Here is a 13886-nt window from a genome sequence, read left to right on the forward strand (position 1 = left end):
AGACTCTCATCCAGACCTGGGTACCATTGTACCTGTAAAAAAAGAATAAAATAACAAATAAAGTTGTTATATTCACCTGTCCGGCGGCTTCTCTCTGCATGCCGGCAGCACTTCTCCTTCCAGGACCTGAGATGACGTCGCGGTCATGTGACCGCAGGCTGTCTCACGATAGCCCGGCAACCAGGAAGAAGCCAGGACGAGCGCTGCAGCACACACCGGGGCATCGGGGGTGAGTATAGCTTTATTTTTTTTATTTTTACGGTCACACTGTATAAATCCATGCTGTTTGCATGGATTTATACAGTGTGACCTAGTTGTCAAGCACTTTCCAAGTGATGCTATCGCCTGGAAAGTGCTTGTCAGTCCGCATGCGGAAACACATGCGTTAACGCATGTGGATATGTATGTGAATCCGCATGTATTCTGCAGGAAAAACACATGCACAATCTGCATGCGTTTTTTCTGCCAGGGAGATGCAGAAATGCTGCACAAATTTTCTGCTTCATTTCTGCATCGTGGGTACATAGCCTTAAAAGAGCTAAAAACACTGTGAAAAACAAAATTAGTGTCAGGCTGATAACTTTTGGCCACAACTGTATGAAGAGCAGAGCAGTGATGGGCAGTGGGCCTCTTCCACCTCTCATTCGCTGTACAGCCAGCAGGTGGCGCTGCACTCCAACCAGAGAACAGATCTTTCCTGTGAGAAGAAAACATTGGGAAAGCTGCTCCTGTACCCGCAAAGCCCAGAGCAGGGTCTTCACAAGAGACGGGGGCTCCGGTGTGACTGCTCTGCTGCCACCGAGGAGGACGTTCCGGAGCCGCCCCCGGGACACCGAACTCTCCTGACAACATTCCGAAAGCGGCAACAGGTAGGCACCGAGTGTGGTGTGTGCTATTACCTCTGGTGGACGAGGCGCAGACGATTGTGCCATGCTTTACTCTTCCAGCCTGGCACTGAGTCATGCCTTCTTGTTTTGTGTTCTGCCAGCCTGTGCTATGCTCATACACTACAGAGAAGCTGCAATGGGCGTCAACAGGTGGTCTGCGCCCCTCACCATGTGATGTATGGGGCTGTATGCTGTGTGATGTATGGGGCTGTATACAGTCTGATGTATGGGGCTGTATACAGTGTGATGTATGGGGCTGTATACAGTGTGATGTATGGGGCTGTATACTGTGTGATGTATGGGGCTGTATACAGTGTGATGTATGGGGCTGTATACAGTCTGATGTATGGGGCTGTATACAGTGTGATGTATGGGGCTGTATACTGTGTGATGTATGGGGCTGTATACAGTCTGATGTATGGGGCTGTATACAGTGTGATGTATGGGGCTGTATACTGTGTGATGTATGGGGCTGTATACAGTGTGATGTATGGGGCTGTATACAGTCTGATGTATGGGGCTGTATACAGTGTGATGTATGGGGCTGTATACTGTGTGATGTATGGGGCTGTATACAGTGTGATGTATGGGGCTGTATACAGTCTGATGTATGGGGCTGTATACAGTGTGATGTATGGGGCTGTATACTGTGTGATGTATGGGGCTGTATACTGTGTGATGTATGGGGCTGTGTACAGTGTGATGTATGGGGCTGTATACTATGTGATGTATGGGGCTGTATACAGTGGGATGTATGGGGCTGTATACAGTGTGATGTATGGGGCTGTATACAGTGGGATGTATGGGGCTGTGTACAGTGTGATGTATGGGGCTGTATGCAGTGTGATGTATGGGGCTGTATACTATGTGATGTATGGGGCTGTATACAGTGCGATGTATGGGGCTGTATACAGTGTGATGTATGGGGCTGTGTACAGTGCGATGTATGGGGCTGTGTACTGTGTGATGTATGGGGCTGTATACAGTGTGATGTATGGGGCTGTATACTGTGTGATGTATGGGGCTGTATACAGTGTGATGTATGGGCTGTGTACAGTGCGATGTATGGGGCTGTGTACTGTGTGATGTATGGGGCTGTATACAGTGGGATGTATGGGGCTGTGTACAGTGTGATGTATGGGGCTGTATACAGTGTGATGTATGGGGCTGTATACAGTGTGATGTATGGGGCTATATACAGTGTGATGTATGGGGCTGTGTACAGTGTGATGTATGGGGCTGTATGCAGTGTGATGTATGGGGCTGTATACTATGTGATGTATGGGGCTGTATACAGTGCGATGTATGGGGCTGTATACAGTGTGATGTATGGGCTGTGTACAGTGCGATGTATGGGGCTGTGTACAGTGCGATGTATGGGGCTGTGTACTGTGTGATGTATGGGGCTGTATACAGTGGGATGTATGGGGCTGTATACAGTGGGATGTATGGGGCTGTATACAGTGGGATGTATGGGGCTGTATGCAGTGTGATGTATGGGGCTGTATACTATGTGATGTATGGGGCTGTATACAGTGCGATGTATGGGGCTGTATACAGTGTGATGTATGGGCTGTGTACAGTGCGATGTATGGGGCTGTGTACTGTGCGATGTATGGGGCTGTATACAGTGCGATGTATGGGGCTGTATACAGTGCGATGTATGGGGCTGTATACAGTGCGATGTATGGGGCTGTATACAGTGCGATGTATGGAGCTGTATACAGTGCGATGTATGAGGCTGTATACAGTGCGATGTATGGGGCTGTATACTGTGCGATGTATGGGGCTGTATACTGTGCGATGTATGGGGCTGTATACAGTGCGATGTATGGGGCTGTATACAGTGCGATGTATGGGGCTGTATACAGTGTGATGTATGGGGCTGTATACAGTGGGATGTATGGGGCTGTGTACAGTGTGATGTATGGGGCTGTATGCAGTGTGATGTATGGGGCTGTATACTATGTGATGTATGGGGCTGTATACAGTGCGATGTATGGGGCTGTATACAGTGTGATGTATGGGGCTGTGTACAGTGCGATGTATGGGGCTGTATACAGTGCGATGTATGGGGCTGTATACAGTGTGATGTATGGGCTGTGTACAGTGCGATGTATGGGGCTGTGTACTGTGCGATGTATGGGGCTGTATACAGTGCGATGTATGGGGCTGTATACAGTGCGATGTATGGGGCTGTATACAGTGCGATGTATGGGGCTGTATACAGTGCGATGTATGGGGCTGTATACAGTGCGATGTATGGAGCTGTATACAGTGCGATGTATGAGGCTGTATACAGTGCGATGTATGGGGCTGTATACTGTGCGATGTATGGGGCTGTATACTGTGCGATGTATGGGGCTGTATACAGTGCGATGTATGGGGCTGTATACAGTGCGATGTATGGGGCTGTATACAGTGGGATGTATGGGGCTGTATACAGTGGGATGTATGGGGCTGTATACAGTGGGATTTATGGAGCTGTATACTGTGTGATGTATGGGGCTGTATACAGTGCGATGTATGGGGCTGTATACAGTCTGATGTATGGGGCTGTATACAGTGCGATGTATGGGGCTGTATACAGTGCGATGTATGGGGCTGTATACAGTGCGATGTATGGGGCTGTATACAGTGCGATGTATGGGGCTGTATACAGTGCGATGTATGGGGCTGTATACAGTGGGATGTATGGGGCTGTATACAGTGGGATGTATGGGGCTGTATACAGTGGGATGTATGGGGCTGTATACAGTGGGATGTATGGGGCTGTATACAGTGGGATGTATGGGGCTGTATACAGTGGGATGTATGGGGCTGTATACAGTGCGATGTATGGGGCTGTATACAGTGGGATGTATGGGGCTGTATACAGTGCGATGTATGGGGCTGTATACAGTGCGATGTATGGGGCTGTATACAGTGCGATGTATGGGGCTGTATACAGTCTGATGTATGGGGCTGTATACAGTCTGATGTATGGGGCTGTATACAGTGGGATGAATGGGGCTGTATACAGTGCGATGTATGGGGCTGTATACAGTGCGATGTATGGGGCTGTATACTGTGTGATGTATGGGGCTGTATACAGTGCGATGTATGGGGCTGTATACAGTGGGATGTATGGGGCTGTATACAGTGTGATGTATGGGGCTATATACAGTGTGATGTATGGGGCTGTATGCTGTGTGATGTATGGAGCTGTATACAGTGGGATGTATGGGGCTGTATACAGTGTGATGTATGGGGCTGTATACAGTGGGATGTATGGGGCTGTGTACTGTGTGATGTATGGGGCTGTATACAGTGGGATGTATGGAGCTGTATGCTGTGTGATGTATGGGGCTGTATACTGTGCGATGTATGGGGCTGTATACAGTGCGATGTATGGGGCTGTATACAGTCTGATGTATGGGGCTGTATACAGTGCGATGTATGGGGCTGTATACAGTGGGATGTATGGGGCTGTATACAGTGGGATGTATGGGGCTGTATACAGTGGGATTTATGGAGCTGTATACTGTGTGATGTATGGGGCTGTATACAGTGCGATGTATGGGGCTGTATACAGTCTGATGTATGGGGCTGTATACAGTGCGATGTATGGGGCTGTATACAGTGCGATGTATGGGGCTGTATACAGTGCGATGTATGGGGCTGTATACAGTGCGATGTATGGGGCTGTATACAGTGCGATGTATGGGGCTGTATACAGTGGGATGTATGGGGCTGTATACAGTGGGATGTATGGGGCTGTATACAGTGGGATGTATGGGGCTGTATACAGTGGGATGTATGGGGCTGTATACAGTGGGATGTATGGGGCTGTATACAGTGGGATGTATGGGGCTGTATACAGTGCGATGTATGGGGCTGTATACAGTGGGATGTATGGGGCTGTATACAGTGCGATGTATGGGGCTGTATACAGTGCGATGTATGGGGCTGTATACAGTGCGATGTATGGGGCTGTATACAGTCTGATGTATGGGGCTGTATACAGTCTGATGTATGGGGCTGTATACAGTGGGATGAATGGGGCTGTATACAGTGCGATGTATGGGGCTGTATACAGTGGGATGTATGGGGCTGTATACTGTGTGATGTATGGGGCTGTATACAGTGCGATGTATGGGGCTGTATACAGTGGGATGTATGGGGCCGTATACAGTGTGATGTATGGGGCTATATACAGTGTGATGTATGGGGCTGTATGCTGTGTGATGTATGGAGCTGTATACAGTGGGATGTATGGGGCTGTATACAGTGTGATGTATGGGGCTGTATACAGTGGGATGTATGTGGCTGTGTACTGTGTGATGTATGGGGCTGTATACAGTGGGATGTATGGAGCTGTATGCTGTGTGATGTATGGGGCTGTATACTGTGCGATGTATGGGGCTGTATACAGTGCGATGTATGGGGCTGTATACAGTCTGATGTATGGGGCTGTATACAGTGCGATGTATGGGGCTGTATACAGTCTGATGTATGGGGCTGTATACAGTGTGATGTATGGGGCTGTATACAGTCTGATGTATGGGGCTGTATACAGTGTGATGTATGGGGCTGTATACTGTGTGATGTATGTGGCTGTATACAGTGTGATGTATGGGGCTGTATACAGTCTGATGTATGGGGCTGTATACAGTGTGATGTATGGGGCTGTATACTGTGTGATGTATGGGGCTGTATACAGTGTGATGTATGGGGCTGTATACAGTGTGATGTATGGGGCTGTATACTGTGTGATGTATGGGGCTGTATACTGTGTGATGTATGGGGCTGTGTACAGTGTGATGTATGGGGCTGTATACTATGTGATGTATGGGGCTGTATACAGTGGGATGTATGGGGCTGTATACAGTGTGATGTATGGGGCTGTATACAGTGGGATGTATGGGGCTGTGTACAGTGTGATGTATGGGGCTGTATGCAGTGTGATGTATGGGGCTGTATACTATGTGATGTATGGGGCTGTATACAGTGCGATGTATGGGGCTGTATACAGTGTGATGTATGGGGCTGTGTACAGTGCGATGTATGGGGCTGTGTACTGTGTGATGTATGGGGCTGTATACAGTGTGATGTATGGGGCTGTATACTGTGTGATGTATGGGGCTGTATACAGTGTGATGTATGGGCTGTGTACAGTGCGATGTATGGGGCTGTGTACTGTGTGATGTATGGGGCTGTATACAGTGGGATGTATGGGGCTGTGTACAGTGTGATGTATGGGGCTGTATACAGTGTGATGTATGGGGCTGTATACAGTGGGATGTATGGGGCTGTGTACAGTGTGATGTATGGGGCTGTATGCAGTGTGATGTATGGGGCTGTATACTATGTGATGTATGGGGCTGTATACAGTGCGATGTATGGGGCTGTATACAGTGTGATGTATGGGCTGTGTACAGTGCGATGTATGGGGCTGTGTACTGTGTGATGTATGGGGCTGTATACAGTGGGATGTATGGGGCTGTATACAGTGTGATGTATGGGGCTGTATACAGTGGGATGTATGGGGCTGTATGCAGTGTGATGTATGGGGCTGTATACTATGTGATGTATGGGGCTGTATACAGTGCGATGTATGGGGCTGTATACAGTGTGATGTATGGGCTGTGTACAGTGCGATGTATGGGGCTGTGTACTGTGCGATGTATGGGGCTGTATACAGTGCGATGTATGGGGCTGTATACAGTGCGATGTATGGGGCTGTATACAGTGCGATGTATGGGGCTGTATACAGTGCGATGTATGGAGCTGTATACAGTGCGATGTATGAGGCTGTATACAGTGCGATGTATGGGGCTGTATACTGTGCGATGTATGGGGCTGTATACTGTGCGATGTATGGGGCTGTATACAGTGCGATGTATGGGGCTGTATACAGTGCGATGTATGGGGCTGTATACAGTGTGATGTATGGGGCTGTATACAGTGGGATGTATGGGGCTGTGTACAGTGTGATGTATGGGGCTGTATGCAGTGTGATGTATGGGGCTGTATACTATGTGATGTATGGGGCTGTATACAGTGCGATGTATGGGGCTGTATACAGTGTGATGTATGGGGCTGTGTACAGTGCGATGTATGGGGCTGTGTACTGTGTGATGTATGGGGCTGTATACAGTGTGATGTATGGGGCTGTATACTGTGTGATGTATGGGGCTGTATACAGTGTGATGTATGGGCTGTGTACAGTGCGATGTATGGGGCTGTGTACTGTGTGATGTATGGGGCTGTATACAGTGGGATGTATGGGGCTGTGTACAGTGTGATGTATGGGGCTGTATACAGTGTGATGTATGGGGCTGTATACAGTGGGATGTATGGGGCTGTGTACAGTGTGATGTATGGGGCTGTATGCAGTGTGATGTATGGGGCTGTATACTATGTGATGTATGGGGCTGTATACAGTGCGATGTATGGGGCTGTATACAGTGTGATGTATGGGCTGTGTACAGTGCGATGTATGGGGCTGTGTACTGTGCGATGTATGGGGCTGTATACAGTGCGATGTATGGGGCTGTATACAGTGCGATGTATGGGGCTGTATACAGTGCGATGTATGGGGCTGTATACAGTGCGATGTATGGGGCTGTATACAGTGCGATGTATGGAGCTGTATACAGTGCGATGTATGAGGCTGTATACAGTGCGATGTATGGGGCTGTATACTGTGCGATGTATGGGGCTGTATACTGTGCGATGTATGGGGCTGTATACAGTGCGATGTATGGGGCTGTATACAGTGCGATGTATGGGGCTGTATACAGTGGGATGTATGGGGCTGTATACAGTGGGATGTATGGGGCTGTATACAGTGGGATTTATGGAGCTGTATACTGTGTGATGTATGGGGCTGTATACAGTGCGATGTATGGGGCTGTATACAGTCTGATGTATGGGGCTGTATACAGTGCGATGTATGGGGCTGTATACAGTGCGATGTATGGGGCTGTATACAGTGCGATGTATGGGGCTGTATACAGTGCGATGTATGGGGCTGTATACAGTGCGATGTATGGGGCTGTATACAGTGGGATGTATGGGGCTGTATACAATGGGATGTATGGGGCTGTATACAGTGGGATGTATGGGGCTGTATACAGTGGGATGTATGGGGCTGTATACAGTGGGATGTATGGGGCTGTATACAGTGGGATGTATGGGGCTGTATACAGTGGGATGTATGGGGCTGTATACAGTGCGATGTATGGGGCTGTATACAGTGGGATGTATGGGGCTGTATACAGTGCGATGTATGGGGCTGTATACAGTGCGATGTATGGGGCTGTATACAGTGCGATGTATGGGGCTGTATACAGTCTGATGTATGGGGCTGTATACAGTGGGATGAATGGGGCTGTATACAGTGCGATGTATGGGGCTGTATACAGTGCGATGTATGGGGCTGTATACTGTGTGATGTATGGGGCTGTATACTATGTGATGTATGGGGCTGTATACAGTGCGATGTATGGGGCTGTATACAGTGTGATGTATGGGCTGTGTACAGTGCGATGTATGGGGCTGTGTACTGTGCGATGTATGGGGCTGTATACAGTGCGATGTATGGGGCTGTATACAGTGCGATGTATGGGGCTGTATACAGTGCGATGTATGGGGCTGTATACAGTGCGATGTATGGAGCTGTATACAGTGCGATGTATGAGGCTGTATACAGTGCGATGTATGGGGCTGTATACTGTGCGATGTATGGGGCTGTATACTGTGCGATGTATGGGGCTGTATACAGTGCGATGTATGGGGCTGTATACAGTGCGATGTATGGGGCTGTATACAGTGTGATGTATGGGGCTGTATACAGTGGGATGTATGGGGCTGTGTACAGTGTGATGTATGGGGCTGTATGCAGTGTGATGTATGGGGCTGTATACTATGTGATGTATGGGGCTGTATACAGTGCGATGTATGGGGCTGTATACAGTGTGATGTATGGGGCTGTGTACAGTGCGATGTATGGGGCTGTGTACTGTGTGATGTATGGGGCTGTATACAGTGTGATGTATGGGGCTGTATACTGTGTGATGTATGGGGCTGTATACAGTGTGATGTATGGGCTGTGTACAGTGCGATGTATGGGGCTGTGTACTGTGTGATGTATGGGGCTGTATACAGTGGGATGTATGGGGCTGTGTACAGTGTGATGTATGGGGCTGTATACAGTGTGATGTATGGGGCTGTATACAGTGGGATGTATGGGGCTGTGTACAGTGTGATGTATGGGGCTGTATGCAGTGTGATGTATGGGGCTGTATACTATGTGATGTATGGGGCTGTATACAGTGCGATGTATGGGGCTGTATACAGTGTGATGTATGGGCTGTGTACAGTGCGATGTATGGGGCTGTGTACTGTGCGATGTATGGGGCTGTATACAGTGCGATGTATGGGGCTGTATACAGTGCGATGTATGGGGCTGTATACAGTGCGATGTATGGGGCTGTATACAGTGCGATGTATGGGGCTGTATACAGTGCGATGTATGGAGCTGTATACAGTGCGATGTATGAGGCTGTATACAGTGCGATGTATGGGGCTGTATACTGTGCGATGTATGGGGCTGTATACTGTGCGATGTATGGGGCTGTATACAGTGCGATGTATGGGGCTGTATACAGTGCGATGTATGGGGCTGTATACAGTGGGATGTATGGGGCTGTATACAGTGGGATGTATGGGGCTGTATACAGTGGGATTTATGGAGCTGTATACTGTGTGATGTATGGGGCTGTATACAGTGCGATGTATGGGGCTGTATACAGTCTGATGTATGGGGCTGTATACAGTGCGATGTATGGGGCTGTATACAGTGCGATGTATGGGGCTGTATACAGTGCGATGTATGGGGCTGTATACAGTGCGATGTATGGGGCTGTATACAGTGCGATGTATGGGGCTGTATACAGTGGGATGTATGGGGCTGTATACAGTGGGATGTATGGGGCTGTATACAGTGGGATGTATGGGGCTGTATACAGTGGGATGTATGGGGCTGTATACAGTGGGATGTATGGGGCTGTATACAGTGGGATGTATGGGGCTGTATACAGTGGGATGTATGGGGCTGTATACAGTGCGATGTATGGGGCTGTATACAGTGGGATGTATGGGGCTGTATACAGTGCGATGTATGGGGCTGTATACAGTGCGATGTATGGGGCTGTATACAGTGCGATGTATGGGGCTGTATACAGTCTGATGTATGGGGCTGTATACAGTGGGATGAATGGGGCTGTATACAGTGCGATGTATGGGGCTGTATACAGTGCGATGTATGGGGCTGTATACTGTGTGATGTATGGGGCTGTATACAGTGCGATGTATGGGGCTGTATACAGTGGGATGTATGGGGCTGTATACAGTGTGATGTATGGGGCTATATACAGTGTGATGTATGGGGCTGTATGCTGTGTGATGTATGGAGCTGTATACAGTGGGATGTATGGGGCTGTATACAGTGTGATGTATGGGGCTGTATACAGTGGGATGTATGGGGCTGTGTACTGTGTGATGTATGGGGCTGTATACAGTGGGATGTATGGAGCTGTATGCTGTGTGATGTATGGGGCTGTATACTGTGCGATGTATGGGGCTGTATACAGTGCGATGTATGGGGCTGTATACAGTCTGATGTATGGGGCTGTATACAGTGCGATGTATGGGGCTGTATACAGTGGGATGTATGGGGCTGTATACAGTGGGATGTATGGGGCTGTATACAGTGGGATTTATGGAGCTGTATACTGTGTGATGTATGGGGCTGTATACAGTGCGATTTATGGGGCTGTATACAGTCTGATGTATGGGGCTGTATACAGTGCGATGTATGGGGCTGTATACAGTGCGATGTATGGGGCTGTATACAGTGCGATGTATGGGGCTGTATACAGTGCGATGTATGGGGCTGTATACAGTGGGATGTATGGGGCTGTATACAGTGGGATGTATGGGGCTGTATACAGTGGGATGTATGGGGCTGTATACAGTGGGATGTATGGGGCTGTATACAGTGGGATGTATGGGGCTGTATACAGTGGGATGTATGGGGCTGTATACAGTGCGATGTATGGGGCTGTATACAGTGGGATGTATGGGGCTGTATACAGTGCGATGTATGGGGCTGTATACAGTGCGATGTATGGGGCTGTATACAGTGCGATGTATGGGGCTGTATACAGTCTGATGTATGGGGCTGTATACAGTCTGATGTATGGGGCTGTATACAGTGGGATGAATGGGGCTGTATACAGTGCGATGTATGGGGCTGTATACAGTGGGATGTATGGGGCTGTATACTGTGTGATGTATGGGGCTGTATACAGTGCGATGTATGGGGCTGTATACAGTGGGATGTATGGGGCTGTATACAGTGTGATGTATGGGGCTATATACAGTGTGATGTATGGGGCTGTATGCTGTGTGATGTATGGAGCTGTATACAGTGGGATGTATGGGGCTGTATACAGTGTGATGTATGGGGCTGTATACAGTGGGATGTATGGGGCTGTGTACTGTGTGATGTATGGGGCTGTATACAGTGGGATGTATGGAGCTGTATGCTGTGTGATGTATGGGGCTGTATACTGTGCGATGTATGGGGCTGTATACAGTGCGATGTATGGGGCTGTATACAGTCTGATGTATGGGGCTGTATACAGTGCGATGTATGGGGCTGTATACTGTGTGATGTATGGGGCTGTATACAGTGCGATGTATGGGGTTGTATACAGTGCGATGTATGGGGCTGTATACAGTGCGATGTATGGGGCTGTATACTGTGTGATGTATGGGGCTGTATACAGTCTGATGTATGGGGCTGTATACAGTGTGATGTATGGGGCTGTATACTGTGTGATGTATGGGGCTGTATACAGTGTGATGTATGGGGCTGTATACAGTCTGATGTATGGGGCTGTATACAGTGTGATGTATGGGGCTGTATACTGTGTGATGTATGGGGCTGTATACTGTGTGATGTATGGGGCTGTGTACAGTGTGATGTATGGGGCTGTATACTATGTGATGTATGGGGCTGTATACAGTGCGATGTATGGGGCTGTATACAGTGTGATGTATGGGGCTGTGTACTGTGTGATGTATGGGGCTGTATACAGTGTGATGTATGGGGCTGTATACTGTGTGATGTATGGGGCTGTATACAGTGTGATGTATGGGGCTGTATACAGTCTGATGTATGGGGCTGTATACAGTGTGATGTATGGGGCTGTATACTGTGTGATGTATGGGGCTGTATACTGTGTGATGTATGGGGCTGTGTACAGTGTGATGTATGGGGCTGTATGCAGTGTGATGTATGGGGCTGTATACTATGTGATGTATGGGGCTGTATACAGTGCGATGTATGGGGCTGTATACAGTGTGATGTATGGGGCTGTGTACAGTGCGATGTATGGGGCTGTGTACTGTGTGATGTATGGGGCTGTATACAGTGTGATGTATGGGGCTGTATACTGTGTGATGTATGGGGCTGTATACAGTGTGATGTATGGGCTGTGTACAGTGCGATGTATGGGGCTGTGTACTGTGTGATGTATGGGGCTGTATACAGTGGGATGTATGGGGCTGTGTACAGTGTGATGTATGGGGCTGTATACAGTGTGATGTATGGGGCTGTATACAGTGGGATGTATGGGGCTGTGTACAGTGTGATGTATGGGGCTGTATGCAGTGTGATGTATGGGGCTGTATACTATGTGATGTATGGGGCTGTATACAGTGCGATGTATGGGGCTGTATACAGTGTGATGTATGGGGCTGTGTACAGTGCGATGTATGGGGCTGTGTACTGTGTGATGTATGGGGCTGTATACAGTGTGATGTATGGGGCTGTATACTGTGTGATGTATGGGGCTGTATACAGTGCGATGTATGGGCTGTGTACAGTGCGATGTATGGGGCTGTGTACTGTGTGATGTATGGGGCTGTATACAGTGGGATGTATGGGGCTGTGTACAGTGTGATGTATGGGGCTGTATACAGTGTGATGTATGGGGCTGTATACAGTGGGATGTATGGGGCTGTGTACAGTGTGATGTATGGGGCTGTATGCAGTGTGATGTATGGGGCTGTATACTATGTGATGTATGGGGCTGTATACTATGTGATGTATGGGGCTGTATACAGTGTGATGTATGGGCTGTGTACAGTGCGATGTATGGGGCTGTGTACTGTGTGATGTATGGGGCTGTATACAGTGGGATGTATGGGGCTGTATACAGTGTGATGTATGGGGCTGTATACAGTGGGATGTATGGGGCTGTATGCAGTGTGATGTATGGGGCTGTATACTATGTGATGTATGGGGCTGTATACAGTGCGATGTATGGGGCTGTATACAGTGTGATGTATGGGCTGTGTACAGTGCGATGTATGGGGCTGTGTACTGTGCGATGTATGGGGCTGTATACAGTGCGATGTATGGGGCTGTATACAGTGCGATGTATGGGGCTGTATACAGTGCGATGTATGGGGCTGTATACAGTGCGATGTATGGAGCTGTATACAGTGCGATGTATGAGGCTGTATACAGTGCGATGTATGGGGCTGTATACTGTGCGATGTATGGGGCTGTATACTGTGCGATGTATGGGGCTGTATACAGTGCGATGTATGGGGCTGTATACAGTGCGATGTATGGGGCTGTATACAGTGTGATGTATGGGGCTGTATACAGTGGGATGTATGGGGCTGTGTACAGTGTGATGTATGGGGCTGTATGCAGTGTGATGTATGGGGCTGTATACTATGTGATGTATGGGGCTGTATACAGTGCGATGTATGGGGCTGTATACAGTGTGATGTATGGGGCTGTGTACAGTGCGATGTATGGGGCTGTGTACTGTGTGATGTATGGGGCTGTATACAGTGTGATGTATGGGGCTGTATACTGTGTGATGTATGGGGCTGTATACAGTGTGATGTATGGGCTGTGTACTGTGTGAT

The 13886-nt window shown here is 48.6% G+C and overlaps 1 protein-coding gene across 5 annotated transcripts in view; it reads left to right on the forward strand.

Annotated features, from left to right (window-relative positions):
* The first annotated feature begins 698 nt into the window (after positions 1-698).
* Positions 699-13886, forward strand: part of ANKRD6 (ankyrin repeat domain 6) — a 256760-nt gene continuing 243572 nt past the window's right edge. For 3 of the 5 annotated variants that reach the window (XR_012318432.1, XM_073675701.1, XM_073675706.1), the window contains exon 1: positions 700-869. The gene's annotated coding sequence lies outside the window, so the exon portion shown is untranslated. Of the gene's footprint in view, positions 870-13886 lie in introns of all 5 variants that reach the window. The other 2 variants (XM_073675704.1, XM_073675705.1) reach the window with 1 other exon arrangement.

This window comes from Phyllobates terribilis, unplaced genomic scaffold (assembly GCF_046119375.1).
Source record: "Phyllobates terribilis strain yellow unplaced genomic scaffold, ASM4611937v1 Scaffold_3__8_contigs__length_932513732, whole genome shotgun sequence".
NCBI lineage: Eukaryota > Metazoa > Chordata > Amphibia > Anura > Dendrobatidae > Phyllobates > Phyllobates terribilis.